The sequence below is a fragment of the Hyla sarda genome, chromosome 6 (genome assembly GCF_029499605.1).
Source record: "Hyla sarda isolate aHylSar1 chromosome 6, aHylSar1.hap1, whole genome shotgun sequence".
In the NCBI taxonomy this organism is placed as follows: Eukaryota; Metazoa; Chordata; class Amphibia; order Anura; family Hylidae; genus Hyla; species Hyla sarda.
This window is the reverse complement of record NC_079194.1, coordinates 115,098,131-115,116,229: the sequence shown is the minus strand read 5'-3', so window position 1 is coordinate 115,116,229 and position 18,099 is coordinate 115,098,131. Positions and strand designations below refer to the sequence as shown.

General features: G+C 44.5%; 1 protein-coding gene across 6 annotated transcripts in view; it reads right to left on the bottom strand.

Annotated features, from left to right (window-relative positions):
- Positions 1-18,099, bottom strand: part of LOC130275997 (G-protein coupled receptor 22-like) — a 430,686-nt gene that overhangs the window by 355,131 nt on the left and 57,456 nt on the right. For 5 of the 6 annotated variants that reach the window (XR_008844981.1, XM_056524775.1, XM_056524774.1 and 2 more), the window contains exon 1: positions 12,552-12,803. The exons of the other annotated variant lie outside the window; for it this stretch is intronic. The gene's annotated coding sequence lies outside the window, so the exon portion shown is untranslated. Of the gene's footprint in view, positions 1-12,551; positions 12,804-18,099 lie in introns of those variants that run through there. 6 annotated transcript variants of the gene reach the window in all.

Genomic DNA, 18,099 nt, shown 5'->3' with positions numbered 1-18,099 from the left:
GTGCAAAATTCACCTCAAAAGAGTCATGATTTTTTTAAAGGTAAGGAGGAAAAAATGTAAGTGCAAAAACGGAAAAACCCCTGGTCCTGAAGGGGTTAAAGGGGCTATCCACCATAAGGTGATTTAAGTATGTACCTGGCAGATAGTAATGGACATGCTTAGGAAGGATCTGCGCTTGTCTTGGGGCTACATGGCTTTGTTGTGAGATTACCATAATACTGTGGCTAGCTTTTTGTGAACTGGTATTTCCTGTTTGAGTTTTCTTATTTTGCCTACAAATCCCATAATTCCATTTTCCTCTCTCCCACACATCAACCATCCCACCCATTGAAACATAAATGAGCTGCATCCACTCAAAAGACCTGTGGTTTTCAATCAGGGTGCCTACAGCTGTTGCATTAGTTGCAGATTGCTTCAATGGGTGGAATGATCGCTTGGTGGGAGAGAGATCAGACAGGCTCCCTGTCATCAGATGACTAGTGAGTCAGGTCTCGGCCTCATTGCAACCTGGGAAAAGTCTGAGACAACAGTCATTTTTTATGCTGTTAAAAATAAATATTGGGGTGAAAATTACAGAAGAATTGTGAGAAAAAACTGTCACACACAGGTACAGACACTATATTATGAACTACACTAACTTGACAGCCCCTGTAACATAGTCAAATAAAAAAATTGCTGGAATACCCCTTTAACTCTTATTTATTAATATTACCAAAAAGAGTGCAGGGCGCATGTGACAAAAGTGACAGTCACACATTATACAGTCAGCATGAGAGGGAAGAGCTCAAAAGAAAAATAACCAGCAGGGGGAGCTGTGACATCCTCTCTATAGTAAGTTGTAGTTGCTGCAACATTTCGCTTTCTTCTCACACCAGGTCTGTGGTCATGGATCAAGACTCCTGACGTGTATTGCAGAGCTGAAAGGTGTAGGAGAGCTGTGTATGACTAGAGATTGTGACTAGAGATTTAGTTACTGACTATAGCGCTGCCTCACTGGTCTCTTATGTCAGTCACCTAACAATACTACTACTCTTATGCCAGTCATCAGCGTACTACTATTCCCATCAGTCACCTGTATACTACTACTATATCAGTCAAATCACAGTACTACTCTTATGCCAGTCACCGGTGTACTACTAATCATATAACTTACCTCACAGCATTACTACTTTTATGCCAGCCACCGGTATACTACTACTCCTATCAGCCACCAGTGCAACTACTGTTATGTCAGTCACCAGTCTACTACTACTCTTATCAGTCTCCAGTATACTAGTATACTACTAATCCTATGTCAGTGAACAGTGTACTAGTATACAATAACTTGTAGGGGAGAGGTGACACCATTTTCTACTGCACTAGGTGACAGCCACCCTAGTGACACCACTGCTACTAAAGCACTCATTAAAAGGCACAGTGACTATTTCTATCCCCCTGCCTGTAATTATTTCAAGCTGTATTCAAGTAACTGTATTTTTCTAGAATTGCAAAAGGAGTTCAGTCAAGTACAAGTTGACTCGTTCCCATGCTTTGTATGGGGAAACAGTTTGAGTGACAAAATGTTATAGGTCACAGAGTAACATCTTGTTAGTACCACTCTGCCACAGAAAATATTCAACAGGGACTACTAAATCCAGCATAACCCTCATCATGCTCCCTAGTGGCTACCACAGGTACTTACATAGGACATCTGGGTATTTACAGAGTCAGGAAGAGATCACTTGAAATAATCCATAGTGATTTGTCAAGGTGTGACAAAGGCTAACGAAACGCGTCAGTTTTTATCGTATTTTCCTGCCTTCTATGCATGTTTTTTTTACCTCCACGGAGATTGAATAAATTCTATACTTTTTTATCCACTCTGGAAGTGCTGGAGTTTTTCACTATGGATTTTTTCAAGTGATCTCTTCCTGTATTGTTTGTCTCGTGGAGCGGCCACGTTTCCCGTGCACCCAGACTGGATGAGCAGCAGAGACTGAACGCTACGAGGGTGAGCTGTATATATTTTCCAGTTTCTCTATTTACAGAGTCATAAAAGATGGCACAAAAATGTGGTATTCATAAACGAAAGGACATAGTACAAATGTACACTGCTCAAAAAAAAAATACACTTACACAACACAATGTAACTCCAAGTCAATGACACTCCTGTGAAATCACACTGTCCACTCAGGAAGCAAGATCACATGCTGTTGTGCAAATGGAACAGACAACAGGTGGAAATTATAGACAATTAGCAAGACACCCCCAATAAAGGAGTGGCTCTGCAGGTGGTGACCAAAGACCACTTCTCAGTTCCTATGCTTCCTGGCTCATGTTTTGGTCACTTTTTGAATGCTGGCGGTGCTTTCAATCTAGTGGTAGCATGAGACGGAGTCTACAACCCACACAAGTGGCTCAGGTGGTGAAGCTCATCCAGGATGGTACATGAATGAGAGCTGTAGCAAGAAGGTTTACTGTGTCTGTGTAGTGTCCAGAGCATGGAGGCGCTACCAGGAGACAGGCGAGTACATCAGGAGACGTGGATGAGGCCGTAGGAAGGAAACAACCCAGCAGCAGGACCACTACCTCCGCCTTTGTGCAAGGAGGAGCAGGAGAAGCACTGCCAGAGCCCTGCAAAATGACCTTCAGCAGGCCACAAATGTGCATGTGTCCACTCAAAAGGTCAGAAACAGACTACGAGGGTGGTATGAGGGCCCAACATCCACATGTGGGGGTTGTGCTTACAGTCCAACACCGGGCAGGAAGTTTGGCATTTGCCAGAGAACACCAAGATTGGCACATTCGCCGCTGGCGCCCTGTGCTCTTCACAGATGAAAGCAGGTTCACACTAAGCACATGTGACACAGTCTGGAGACGCCATGGAGAACATTCTGCTGCCTAAAACATCCTCCAGCATGACCGATTTGGCGGTGGGCATGACCGATTGTGGGGTGGAATTTCTTTGGGGGGGCCGCACAGCCCTCCATGGGCTTGCCAGAGGTAGCCTGATTGCTATTAGGTACAGAGATAAGATCCTCAGACCCCTTATGAGACCATATGCATACAGACTGTCCAGGAGTTGGCGAATGCTTTAGTCCAGGTCTGGGAGGACATCCCTCAGGAGACGTCACATCATCAGGAGAATGCCCAGGCATTGTAGGGAGGTCATACGGGCACGTGGAGGCCACACACACTACTGAGCCTCATTTTGACTTGTTTTAAGGACATTACATCAAAGTTGGATCAGCCTGTAATGTGGTTTTCCACTTTGATTTTGAATGTGACTCCATATCCAGACCTCCATAGGTTGATAAATTTGATTTCCATTGATAATTTTTGTGTGATTGTGTTGTCAGCACATTCAACTATTCATACGATTAGTTCATTCATTCAGATCTAGGATGTGTTATCTTAGTGTTACCTTTATTTTTCTGAGCAGTGTATTAAATTTTATCTATGCACTACAGATGTTCAAAATTATTTCCATTGGTGACTAATACCTGATGGCAGACCAGTTCTGACCAGACGTGTGCTAGCATATCCTCGGATATGGACTTTAATGTGTCAGTGAAGCTATGTCTTAGGTCATTCAGATCCTGTGGCTGTGGGCCTGATACACTAAAGGGAGATTTATCAAACCTTGGGCAAAGGATGAGTGGATCAGTTGCTCATCGCTGTTTTTATTTTCAAAAGGCCTCACAAAAATAAAAACTAGTTGGTTACTATGGGCAACTGCTCCACTCTTCCTTTGTGCAAGATCTGACAGTGGTGGCACTTCTATTAGACCAGTTAGGCTGCCACCCAAGGCCTCCTCCCGCCCTAAGTACATTTGCCCCTCTGCCACTTTAAGAGAAGTGACTGCTGGTAGCCCCGGTCCCAGCTGCTCACCAAAAAGAAACACAGGGAAGAAAGACTGGAGTCAGACAATGCATCATCGGTATTGTCAACAGTCAGTTATCCTGCTCCCTACTCACATGCCTGGCCTGCAAATAGCCTGGCCGGCTTGGTTTGTTTCTGCCTCCTTCAGCCCCCATCTTATTTATTAAGCTTCAGGCACTACAGGGTTATTGTATACAATGATGTCACAATTTTAAGATAATGATGCTGTACTGATGTTACTCTATTATCTCTGTTTGGTGGCGTCACTTTGCACTTCATCCCTGTACTGTGACGTCACTGTGTAGATTATCCCTGTACTGTGACGTCACTGTGTATATTATCCCTGTACTGTGACGTCACTGTGTATATTTTGTTTATAGTTTCTTTTTATCTCACATATTCTTTTTAGTAAGAAAAAGTAAAGCAGTCGCCCTTAGCAACCAATCAGATTGTTTCTTTCATTTTTCAGTGACTCCACAGGGGATGGGATAGCTGCTATAGCATGTGCGTGATGTGGTGGATTTGTAGCTGATTTTAGCACTGTCAGTGTAAGGATAGGATATTTTCTGTGGTTGATTTTGCTACCCATTGACTTCAATGGGTAGGAAAATACGGAGCTGCAAATACGCAGAAAAATACAGTATGTGTGACCCTTCCCCATAAAGACAGAGGGGGAGATTTACCAATGTGTTTTTGGCTTATGTGCACCAAATTTATCAAAACGTTGCACAGACTTTGATAAATTTTGCACAAATAATAAAATTAAAAAAAATCACCTCAGAATTTGCTGTAGGGTGTCACTTTTCTAAGGCAAGGCAGAAGGGGTATGAATTCACATATTTTTTGAACATTTGCGCAGATGCAGTTAATAAATCTTGTCCACTGCATAGTCAAGAATGAAGCACTGCATTTCACAGTCACCTTTGCCAAAGTTGTCTATTTTGAAATTGTGTAAACACTAACTGTGCAAACATTTTGCAGAAATTTTCAGCCAGCAAAATGTCAGGAAGGCAATGACAAATCTCCCCCAAAATCCACATTGGATGTGTAGCAAACTTTACATTTAAGGCTGGGTTCTTTTATACTCTTGAAAAAAATAAACATATATGTTAACAGATGCTAAAAAAATGGATTCTGCTGTATGCATCAGCATTGACTTACATTATATTAAAAAGGATAGCAAAGTATATGGTTTTTGTTTTGTTATTTTGCTGTATAGAATAGCATAGTTTTATTACATTTTTGTAAAAAGCAAAATTAAAGGAACCCAGCCGAACACATACCTAAGCAAATTTGTGACAAATGTGAACAAAAAATTGTAACCCATGTGAAATCAGCCTAAAGGGATGTAGTCAGTCTGAGTTCCTAGGTAGTGTGTCTTATCTATAACCTTAAAGGGGTACTCCGCTGCCCTGCTTCCAGAAGATTATTGTTCTGAATGCTGTGCGCGGGCTTCAGTGTTCAGGGCCGCCCCTAGTGACGCCACGCCCGCCCGAGGGGGTGGGCGTGATGTCACAGGGGGGGCCCTGAACACGGAAGCCCACGCACAGCGTTCGGAACAATAAACTTCCGGATGCTGTTGAGCGGAGCTCTGGAAGCAGGGCAGCGGAGTACCCCTTTAAGGCAGTTTTTGGGGAAAACTGCCACTGCAGTTTTTGAGCCAAACTCAGAAGTGGATCCATAAGGGAGGCGAAGTGTAAGTTCTTCCTTTATATGTCCTATTCCTTTTGAGTACACTTATGGCTGTGGATCAAAAACTGCAGTGGCAGATATCCAAAAATTGAAAGAAAAAAAACAAGTGGAAACATAGCCTAACAGAGCAGCCCCAAGGAAGACCTAAAGGAACCTGCACACCCATATGTTACAATTGAATTGGCACCCTGCAATGCCTCATTTCTCCAGTGGGGGTGCGGCCAGTTTCCTATTCTGATTACAGTTGACTGCTGAGGGGTTCTGTAGTGAAACACCCTGTGACAAGAAAAGGGATTGTCTGTCTATAAGGGACAACTCCTTTTAAACTGCATGAGAGGGGATTGGATATAGGCAGTGGCGTTGCGACCCGGGTGCGGGGGGTGCGGCCCGCACCGGATGACACCAACCTAATGGGGTGACACCAAGACGCTCCGCAGCACCCCCCCCCCATCTGTGCCCGACCGGCCTCCCATCCGTCAGCACCCCCCCCCCCCCCCCGCGCTGTGTGTGCGGTGCGCCCGTCCGTCATCACCCCCCCCCTCTTTCACCTTCACTCTGCGCCCGTCCGTCATCAACCCCCCCCTCACCTTCACCAGCACTGTGCCCGTCCTCCGCTCCCACGTCTGCGCCGGCCTGACGTCACACCGCATGGCCGCGCAGGAGGACGTGAGTTACGTCACTCGCACGGCGCCCGGTGAGAAGGAGCGCTGCGCTGGATGGGTGAGTGTGTATGTCTGTCTCTCTGTCTGTCTCTATCTATGCTTGTGTGTGTGTGTGAGACTGTGTGTGTGAGACTGTGTGTGTGTGTATGTGACTGTGTGTGTGTGAGACTATGTGTGTGACTGTGTGTGTGACTGTGTGTGTGTGACTGTGTGTGTGTGTCTGTCTCTATCTATGCTTGTGTGACTGTGTGTGTGTGTGACTGTGTGTGTGTGTGTGTGTATGTGACTGTGTGAGTGTGTCTGTCTCTCTGACTGTGTGTGTGTGTATGTGACTCTGTGTGAGTGTGTCTGTCTCTCTGACTGTGTGTGTGTGTGTGTGTGGGGGGGGGGGGGGGGTGTATAACCAGCGATCTATTGTGGGGAGACTTTGACCCATTGTGGGTAACCTGCAAGGGAACCTGCGGCCTAATGTGGGGAAACTACTACCAGATGTGCGGAGTCTGTGCTACCTGTGGGGAGTCTATGCTACCTTATGTGGGGAGTCTATGCTACCTAATGTGGGGAAATTGCTACCTAATGTGGGGAATCTGTGCTACCTAATGTGGGGAAATTGCTACCTAATGTGGGGTAACTGGTACATCCCTAATGTGGGGTAACTGGTACATCCCTAATGTGGGGGAACTGGTACCAAATGTGGGGAATCTATGCTGCCTAATGTGGGGAAACTGCGACCGACCTAATGTGGGGGCACTGCTGCCTACCTAATGCTCCCCCCCTGGCAGTAGCACCCTCATCATCCACCAGCAACACCCCCCCCCCCAAGCAGCACCTCCATCAGCAGATCCTGATGGTGGATGATGGAGGTGCTCCTGCCAGGAGGATGATCCTGCGGATGGATGATGGGGGTGATACTGCCAGGGGGGATGGCCAGTAGCACCCTCATCATCCTCCAGCAACACCCCCCCCCCCCAGTAGTAGCACCCCCATCATCCACTAGCAACACCACCAATACCCCCCTCCCGTGGTAATAGCATCAGCTAACGGATGTTGAGGGGTGTTACTGCGGTTGTGGTATTATATTCAGAGGGTGCACTGTATGGCAACGTTATATTCAGAGGGCGCAGTTTGTGGTAGTATTATATTCAGAGGGCGCAGTTTGTGGTAGTATTATATTCAGAGGGCGCAGTTTGTGGTAGTATTATTAGAGATGAGTGAACTTACAGTAAATTCGATTCGTCACGAACTTCTCGGCTTGGCAGTTGATGACTTTTCCTGCGTAAATTAGTTCAGCTCTCAGGTGCTCCGGAAAGAGTCTCCTAGGACTGTATCCACCTTTTCCAGCCCACGGGAGCACCTGAAAGCTGAACCAATTTATGCAGGAAAAGTCATCAACTGCTGAGCAGAGAAGTTTGTGATGAGTTGAATTTACTGTAAGTTCGCTCATCTCTAAGTATTATATTCAGAGGGTACAGTATGTGGCGGTATTATATTCAGGGGTACAGTATGTGGCAGATTTATATTCAGAGGGTACAGTATGTGGCAGATTTATATTCAGAGGGTACAGTATGTGGCAGATTTATATTCAGAGGGTACAGTATGTGGCGGTATTATATTCAGGGGTACAGTATGTGGCAGATTTATATTCAGAGGGTACAGTATGTGGCAGATTTATATTCAGAGGGTACAGTATGTGGCAGATTTATATTCAGAGGGTACAGTATGTGGCAGATTTATATTCATAGGGCGCAGTTTGTGGTAGTATTATATTCAGAGGGCGCAGTTTGTGGTAGTATTATATTCAGAGGGTACAGTATGTGGTAGTATTATATTCAGTGGGTACAGTATGTGGCAGATTTATATTCAGAGGGTACAGTATGTGTTGGTATTATATTCAGAATGTACAGTGTGTGGTAGTATTATATTCAGTGGGTATGGTGTATGGAAGGTTTATAATCAAAGAGTGTAGTGTATAGTAGTATTATATTTAGAGGATACAGTGCCTGTCAGGTTTATAATAATAATTGTTTTCATATAGAGGATGAGAATCCGCCGACATAGTGAGGAGACGTCTGGGCGTCACATTCTGCAGAGAGAAGTTTTAGCTGGAACAAGTCCTGGAGGTATGTACCATCTGAATTAGATAAGGGAAGACTATAGAGAAGACGTCACCTGTAGTCACTGATATCATTGTGTATTCTCCTCACTATAGAGAAGACGTCACTGATATCATTGTACATTCTCCTCTCTATAGAGAAGACGTCACCTGTAATCACTGATATCATTGTACATTCTCCTCACTATAGAGAAGACGTCACCTGTAATCACTGATATCATTGTGTATTCCCCTCACTATAGAGAAGACGTCACTGATATCATTGTACATTCTCCTCTCTATAGAGAAGACGTCACCTGTAATCACTGATATCATTGTACATTCTCCTCACTATAGAGAAGACATCACCTGTAATCACTGATATCATTTTGTATTCTCCTCACTATAGAGAAGACGTCACCTGTAGTCACTGATATCATTGTGTATTGTCCTCACTATAGAGAAGACGTCACCTGTAGTCACTGATATCATTGTGTATTCTCCTCACTATAGAGAAGACGTCACCTGTAGTCACTGATATCATTGTGTATTCTCCTCACTATAGAGAAGACGTCACCTGTTGTCACTGATATCATTGTGTATTCTCCTCACAATAGAGAAGACGTCACCTGTAGTCACTGATATCATTGTGTATTCTCCTCACAATAGAGAAGACGTCACCTGTAGTCACTGATATCATTGTACATTCTCCTCACTATAGAGAAGACGTCACCTATAGTCACTGATATCATTGTGTATTCTCCTCACTATAGAGAAGACGTCACCTGTAGTCACTGATATCATTGTACATTCTCCTCTCTATGTCCTATCAGAGCTGTAGTCACTTGTCAGTTCTACAGTTAGGTCAGTGAAACTACAACTCCCAGCATAACCTCACCACTGCTCAAAGGGGTACTCTACTGGAAAACATTTTTTTTAATCAGCTGGTGCTACAAAGTTAAACAGATTTGTAAATTACTTCTATTTAAAAATCTTAATCCTTCCAGTACTTATTAGCTGCTGTATAAGCGATTCACAGGAAGTTATTTTCTTTTTTAATTTCTTTTCTGTCTGACCACAGTGCTCTGTGCTGACACCTCTGGACAGTTCCTGACATGGACAGTTCCTGACATGGACAGAGGTGTCAGCAAATAGCACTGTGGTCAGACTGGAAAGAACTACACAACTTCCTGTGGAGCATACAGCAGCTGATAAGTACTGTAAGGATTAAGATTTTAAATAGAAGTAATTTAAAAATCTGTTTAACTTTCTGGCACCAGTTGATATAAAAGTAAATGTTTTCCAGTGGAGTACCCCTTTAAGTAATTCTGGGAGCTGTATATTTCAATGGTGAAAACTTCTTTAACACTTTCCCATTCTGTGGCAACTGGTATATCTGATTATTATACTGGAATTTCTCACAATGCGCTACAACAGTGGTGTCTGTCACAACAGGCTAAAAACTTACTGGGGGGAGGGGGTACGTATGGGGGTGACACCATTTTCTACCGCACCGGGTGACACCAACTCTAGCAACGCCACTGGATATAGGACCATATTGCCTGTGATGTACTATTAGGAGTTGCAGTCAGTGTAAAGCTTCCATGCCTATACAGTTAAAGAACTATGATCTCCAAGTCTTGGCTCTCTTTCTGCTCCATAACTACAACTCCCAGCATGCCATGACAACCATAGGGAATGGTGTCATCAAATACAGTGGCAAGTGATGTCATTATCTGCTGGGCAGATGCCTTGTACCAGTGTATACACTTCAGCACCATGTTCACGTGTCAGAACATGCCGCATTTCAGATGCAATTAAATCATCATTAACATTTACAATGCGCCTTTCATGGATCTCTAGTTTACTATATGTGAAGTGCAGCGGACTGGAGTGTGGATGCCAGTCTTCAAACATTAGCCACTCATTGACCTCGCAGAACACTTGTGCACAATCTTTACTGCATAGAATCTTATTCTCCTTCTCCAGACTTCTGATGACAGCTCAAAACATGTCGCTACAATACACACAATACACTGCATTAATACAGACTCTAAGGCTGCATCCTCGTCTAAAAAGCTGACAAACAATTTAACTAATTTATTGTACGAACGAGGATAAGATAGAGATAGATATGAGATAAATAAACAGATATGACATAAATAGATAGATATGAGATAAATAGATAGATAATAGATATGAGATAGATAAATAGAAATATATGAGATAGATAGACATGTGATAGGCTAAGTTTCCACTTGTTTTTTTTCTGGCAGTTTTTGGATATCTGCCACTGCAGTTTTTGAGCCAAACTCAGAAGTGGATCCATAAGGGAGGAGAAGTGTACGTCCTTCCTTTTATATGTCCTATTCCTTTTGAATACACTTCTCGCTTTGGCTCAAAAACTGCAGTGACAGTATTCCAAAAACTGATAGATAGATAGATAGATAGATAGATAGATATGTAAAAAGGAAAGCAGCACGTCCTAGAAGCTTGAATAAAGAATGGTGCACGCAGAATCAAGACCTAGGTCAGGGGTCCATGTAGTATACAGCACACAGGTTCAAAAAAATCCAAAGATTTATTCCATAAAAATTAAGAGTGTCCATTAACAACGTTTCAGCCATCTCACCTGGTCTTTCTCAAGCTTGCCAGGTGAGATGGCTGAAACGTTGCTAATAGTGGACACTTATTTTTATGGAATAAATCTTTGGATTTTTATGGACCTGTGTGCTGCGGACATTCCTTCTTCTAGATAGATATGAGATAGGTAGATAGATATGAGATATAGATATTATATATAGATAGATATGAGATAGATATGAAATAAAGATAGATATGAGATATAAATATGAGATATAGATAGATATGAAATATAGATAGATATGAGATGGATAGATAGATATGAGATAGATATGAAATATAGATAGATATGAGATAGATAGATATGAGATATAGATAGATAGATATGAGATATAGATAGATATGAGATAGATAGATACATAGATATAAGATGGATAGATATTGTATATGAAATGGATAGATACTAGATATAAAATAAAGAGCGAGATATTATATATGAAATGGATAGAGAGATATTATATATGAAAGGGATGGATAGATTTTTTTAGATTAATATATATAAATGGATAATTAGGCATAAAAAATAAATAGATAAATATATAAACTGAAGTATTTCTAGTGAAATACAATGAAAAGAATAAAAAGGTATTTTTTTTTTCTCTAACAAAAAAATAAGGTAGAAGAAAGACTATGACAACTCTGCCTGGACCTTTTGCACTCCCCCGCAGGTAATAATACTACCAGGACATTCCTGCAGCCAGAACATCTACAGAATACTCTACATTAGATCAGTAATATGCAGATGTTTCATTGGAGTCATTTCTACCCAAAATATTGTACCCATGCTGCCCCTGTCAGATAAGAGGTAGCGAGCAGGACATGGGGGACATTATGGTGGCATTGCTCCCTATTCCCAGTGACAGTAGCTGATCCAGCCTATTTGCAGTATGTCAGCTCAGTGATCTGTATTCAGCAGGGCAGTGTTTCCCAACCAGGTGAAAGGCTGTCCGAGCATGCTAGGAGTTGTAGTTTTGCAACAGCTGGAGGCACCCTGGTTGGGAAACACTGGGATAACCCTTCTGTCCAGGTGATTTTCTAGGAATCTTTATGCACGTAGATGCCCACACCATCACCCCTTTCACCCATCCAGTGCCATCAATGGCCAGCAATACCCAGTGTCATTCTCCCACAATCACTAAAGACTAAATCCACTGTTCCAGAGCAGTCACTGCAGAGCCTCGGGGAGCACACTGACAGCTGGGTCCTAAAGGGCAATGCTGAGTGACACCTACAGATGCAGAGCAACATCTTCTACAATGACCAGAGCCACGCATGTTCATACAGCCAGGTCCTCTTTAGTGATCTTGTCCTGAAGGGGTTAATGTTCCAGGTAAAAAAAAAAAAAGAGCTTAGATGCAGAACTGGATTTGTCATTTAACTCTTTAGGGCTCCACTGTTTGTAAGCGCTGCTTGCTTTCGTGGTTGAGATAATGCAGAAGGTTTACCTGCAGTCCTATGTAACTCGGTTCTGTGTAAAACAATATGTCGTGAATTCTTTAGTGGTATCAAATGACAAACTCAGCTCTGCTACATCTGTACTGTGATAGTCTCCCGGTAGGAGATTGAAGGTAAAGTACCATATAAAGACATCTGGCACTTACCTTGATGATGCCCCTGGTATTGTCCTGTTGGGGGTCTGTGAATGAAGTTTGGGGTGCCAAGCTGTTCCCCAGGGAAGAAGGTATCTATAGCCGTGAGAGCTTTAGTGCCATGATGATGATAAAGGGGTCCCCTGCCATCCAAGACATTGCTGGGACTGTGCACTATGTCCCACTGGTTGCAGTAGGCAGCCCCTGCTCCTGATCCAGCTGCTCTAGGGATGTGTGCTGCAGGTGTGTGTGTCCGTGTGTGTGCGCTGCAGCCTTTCAATCCCTCCTTCTCTCCTTCCCTCTGTTCTTCCCACTACAGCCCTCCCTCTCTCCCTCTTCCACTCTGTCTATCCTCTCAACTCCCCCCACCTTACTACACTCACTGCATCACCCCTCCCTATACAAACTCAAATACACACAGAAATATCCATCCATACACACACTTAAGAATACATGTACTTTTACATACACACTGTATTGACATACAGGAAAAATATACACACACACAAGCACAGACTAACACATTCAAGTACACACATGCACATATAGAAATACAAGGTGATTCAAAAAGGATGGTGCTAAATGATAGCTTCGGTATTCACAACTGAGAAAACGTATCCCAAATTGTTGTCTCCTGGAAGGAAGCGATGGGAGGGATGTAAGTCATACACACACCTGGCCCCGATAAGCCCACCTATACCTCCGAGCACCACATTACATCATAATTATGCATGCCCATCAGGAATCTTTCAGATGGAAATAAAAAACATTACTCCGGAACCGTGAAAAGGTATGTGATCAGCCCCCTAAGGCTAAGTTTCCACTTGGCTTTTTTTCTGGCAGTTTTTGGATATCTGCCACTGCAGTTTTTGAGCCAAAGCCAGAAATGTATTCAAAAGGAATAGGACATATACAGGGGCGGACTGACAACACTCATGGCCCCCGGACCAAATAAAGCAAGGACCCCCTGCAAGACTCCACCCTGGCCACGCCCCCATTCCACCCAAATCCCTCCTCATGTCTCACCCCATCACACAAAATATTATACTTACATTACACTAATGGGTCGTTAGTAGAGATGAGCGAACTTACAGTAAATTTGATTCGTCACGAACTTCTCGGCTCGGCAGTTGATGACTTATCCTGCGTGAATTAGTTCAGCCTTCAGGTGCTCCGGTGGGCTGGAAAAGGTGGATACATTCCTAGGAAAGAGTCTCCTAGGACTGTATCCACCTTTTCCAGCCCACCGGAGCACCGGAAAGCTGAACTAATTTACGCAGGAAAAGTCATCAACTGCCGAGCCGAGAAGTTTGTGACGAATCGAATTTACTGTAAGTTCGCTCATCTCTAGTCGTTAGTGTACTTGATGATCAAGAAGTACAAGCCCACTAGCCCCATCACGGCCACCTGTACGTAGCGGGTCCCAAACATCCCTAGCACAAAAGAGGGGGGGGGGGGCAATTATAAAATTCTACATACTCTATATGCCACCAGGATTTAACAGTGCCGGACACTGTGCCTCCTAGATGTACCAGTGCTGCACACTGTGCCACCAATAATAATAGTAGAGAAGTAATTCCAGCACTTACCATATATTCAATGTAGCTTATTGCATATCCTTGAACATATGGTGAGTGCTGGGATTACTTCTCTACTATGTTCTGGGCCTGATCCATCCATGTGCACCACCAAACTAGAAAAGAGAACAGGGTGCGCGCCCCTGGATGGAACCTGATGGATGAGATAGTGAAGAGCCCAATCAAAACGCACTCACCTATGCAAGTTGTGCGAATGGAGGCACAACACTCAATGCGCTTGATCAGGAATCCTGTAATCGCGGATGCTGCGGCTTCCAGCGTCCATTCCAGCTTTGAAACGCGTTGCGTGGATCCTTTGTGTGCAATAAATTTACCCATATATACTTCTTGTGGCAGCGCGATTCATCTCCCTTTTCTTGGATCTCCTTTTATCACCACCAAACTAGGGAAGTGCCGACCTCCGCCTATTGTGGATGTAATAATGTCACACAATGTGCCGCTAGGGTATAATAATGTCACACAATGTGCCGCTAGGGTATACTAGTGCCTCACACTGTGCTGTCAGGATATAATAATGTCACACAATGTGCCGCTATGGTATACTAGTGCCACACACTGTGTAGTCAGGATATAATAATGTCACACACTGTGCCCCTAGGGTATACTAGTGCCACACACTGTGCTGTCAGGATATAATAATGTCACACAATGTGCTGCTATGGTATACTAGTGCCACACACTGTGCTGTAAGGATATAATAATGTCACACACTGTGCCGCTAGGGTATACTAGAGCCACACACTGTGTGCCATGACATAGTATAGTAGTACAAGAGACCCGTAAAACATAATAGTGTCCACTACAAAGGTTTGTGCCAACCCAGTGTGCTGCCTGACCTCCCAACTCCCATCATTTTGGACTATGCTGGAGAGCCCTAGGCATGATGGGAGTTGTAGTTCTGTAATAGCTGCAGAGCCACAGGTTGGAGTACATGATCACCCATCATCCCTGCAGAACGTACAATAGTCTCCAGCTGATGGGACAGTCAGACAGAACACACAATGATATCAGTGACCTGAGTGACATCTTCTCTGTTGTCTTTTCTTTTCTTCTTTATCTGGTTCAGACGTCAGGACTTCTTCCAGCTCCATCTTCTGCAGAGTCTGACACAAGCAGATCATAGGTTAGTCCTCATCCTCCATAAGAAGACAATAATCATTATAACCCTGCCAGATACTGTGCCCCCTAAATATATCCCTTACAGACCCATCTGTCACCTGCACCCCTAAATCCTCCTTCAGACCCCTTTTCCCCCAGACCCTTCTGTCCTCCTCCAGATCCCTCTGTCCCCTCCTCCTCCAGACCCCTAAATCCTCCTCCAGACCCCTTTTCCCCAAGACCCCTAAATGCTCCTTCAGACCTCTCTATCCCCCCAGATCACTTTGTCCTCCTCCAGACCCCTCTGTCCCGAGAACACTGTGTCCTCCTCCAGACCCCTCTGTCCCCTCCTCCTCCAGACCCCTCTGTCCTGAGACCACTGTGTCCTCCTCCAGACCCCTCTGTCCCCTCCTCCTCCAGACCCATATGACCCCATCATACCCCTAAACAAGGGGTCCTCAAACTTTTTAAACAGGGGGCCAGTTCACGGTCCCTCCGACCATTGGAGGGCCGGACTATAGTTACATTTTTTTTAAAAAAACTATGAACAAATTCCAATGCACACTGCATACATCTTATTAGTGGTTTACCCCTTTAAGTAAGCAGCACAGCTCCCCCCTCATTAGGTAGGCAGCACATTTCTCCCACATTAGGTTGGCAGGATAGTACCCCCCACATTAGGTTGGCAGTATAACTCCCCCCACATTAGGTAGGCAGAACAGTTCCCCCACATTAGGTAGGCAGCATAGTCCCCCCCACATTAGGTTGACAGTATAGATCCCCCACATTAGTTTGTAGTTCCCCCACATTAGGGTTGGCAGTATAGTTCCCCCACATTAGGTTGACAGTATAGTTCCCCCACATTAGGCTGGCAGTATAAGTCCCCCCCCCCCCCACATTAGGTTGGCAGTATAGTTCCCCCACATTAGGTTGTAGTTCCCCCACATTAGGTTGTAGTTTCCCCACATTAGGTTGTAGTTCCCCCACATTAGGTTGGCAGTATAGTTCCCCCACATTAGGGTTGGCAGTATAGTTCCCCCACATTAGGCTAGCAGTATAAGTCCCCCCCCCCACATTAGGTTGACAATATAAGTCCCCCCACATTAGGTTGGCAGTATAGTTCCCCCACATTAGATTGGCAGTATAGTTCCCCCACATTAGGTTGGCAGTATAGTTCCCCCCACATTAGGTTGTAGTTCCCCCACATCAGGTTGTAGTTCCCCCACATTAGGTTGGCAGTATAGTTCCCCCCACATTAGGTTGGCAGTATAGTTCCCCCCACATTAGGTTGGCAGTATAGTTCCCCCCACATTAGGTTGGCAGTATAGTTCCCACACATTAGGTTGGCAGTATAGTTCCCCCCACATTTAGTTTGCAGTATAGTTCCCCCACATTAGGCTGGCAGTATATTCCCCCACATTAGGTGCAAAATAGTCCCCACATTGGGCTGGCAGTATGTTCCCCCACATTAAGCTGGCAGTATAGTCCCCCACATTACGTTGGCAGTATGTTCCCTCACATTAGATGCAGTATAGTCCCCCCACATTAGGTGCAGTATAGTTCCCCCACAGGCATACAGCCTCCAGCGATACAGTATGTACTGCCCCACTTCCGTGTTCCGACCACCGCTCCGGCCATAGCAGGACTGGAGGATCGGTGGTCAGAACACCGAAGCTGATGCGCCGCTGGTAAACACTTACCAACTGCCAGCGTGCGTCCTTCTTACTTGTATCCGGCTCCTCCGCACTCCGTTGCCATGGGCGCACGCATGGGACGTCAGTGATGTCCCTGCGTGTGCTAGCTCCCAGCGGTCCCCGCATTTTTAACGTAAACGCAGGGCCTTAACAGAGGCGTCCCTGTGTTCCGAAAGCATCTTTCGGAACACAGAGATGTCCCGAGGTAAAAACACCCGGCGGGCCGGGTAAATGCGATCCGCGGGCCGCATGTGGCCCATGGGCCATAGTTTGAGGACCCCTGCCCTAAACCCTCCTGACTCCTCTGCTCCCTCTTCCTCCGCTCAGGGCCCCTTATTGTGGCCTCTCTCACATGGCCTATATAGCTTAATGGCCCGTCCAGCCCCCAGCTCAGCAGCAGTATGACACATGATAGGATTAGATACATAGACTCAGCAGACAGTATCGCACATGACAGATTTAGATACACAGGCTCAGCAGACAGTATCGCACATAACGGATTTAGATACACAGGCTCAGCAGACAGTATCATGCATAACTGATTTAGATACACAGGCTCAGCAGACAGTATTGCACATAACGGATTTAGATACATAGGTTCAGCAGACAGTTGAACACATGACAGGATTAGATACAGAGCACAGCAGACAGTATTACATATGACAGGATTAGATACAGAGCACAGCAGACAGTTTCACACATGACAGGATTAGATACAGAGCCCAGCAGACAGTATCACACATGACAGGATTAGATACAGAGCACAGCAGACAGTTGCACACATTAAAAGACTAAATACAGTTTAGCAGACACATGGCACAGGGTCTCACTAGTGTTGAGCGGCATAGGCCATATTCGAATTCGCGAATATTCGCGAATATATGGACGAATATTCGTCATATATTCGCGAATATTCGCATATTCGTTATATTCTCGTTTTATTTTCGCATATGCGAATATTCGCGTATGCGAAAATTAACATGTGAATATTGGCATACAAAATTAACACGCGCGTAAATTCGCATATGCGAAAATTAGCATATGCTAATTTTCGCATATGCGAATTTCCGTATATGCGAATTTTCGTACGCCAGTCTCACACAGTAGTATTACAGCCTTCTTTACACCACACAAGCTGGAAGCAGAGAGGGATGATCACTGTGATGTGTA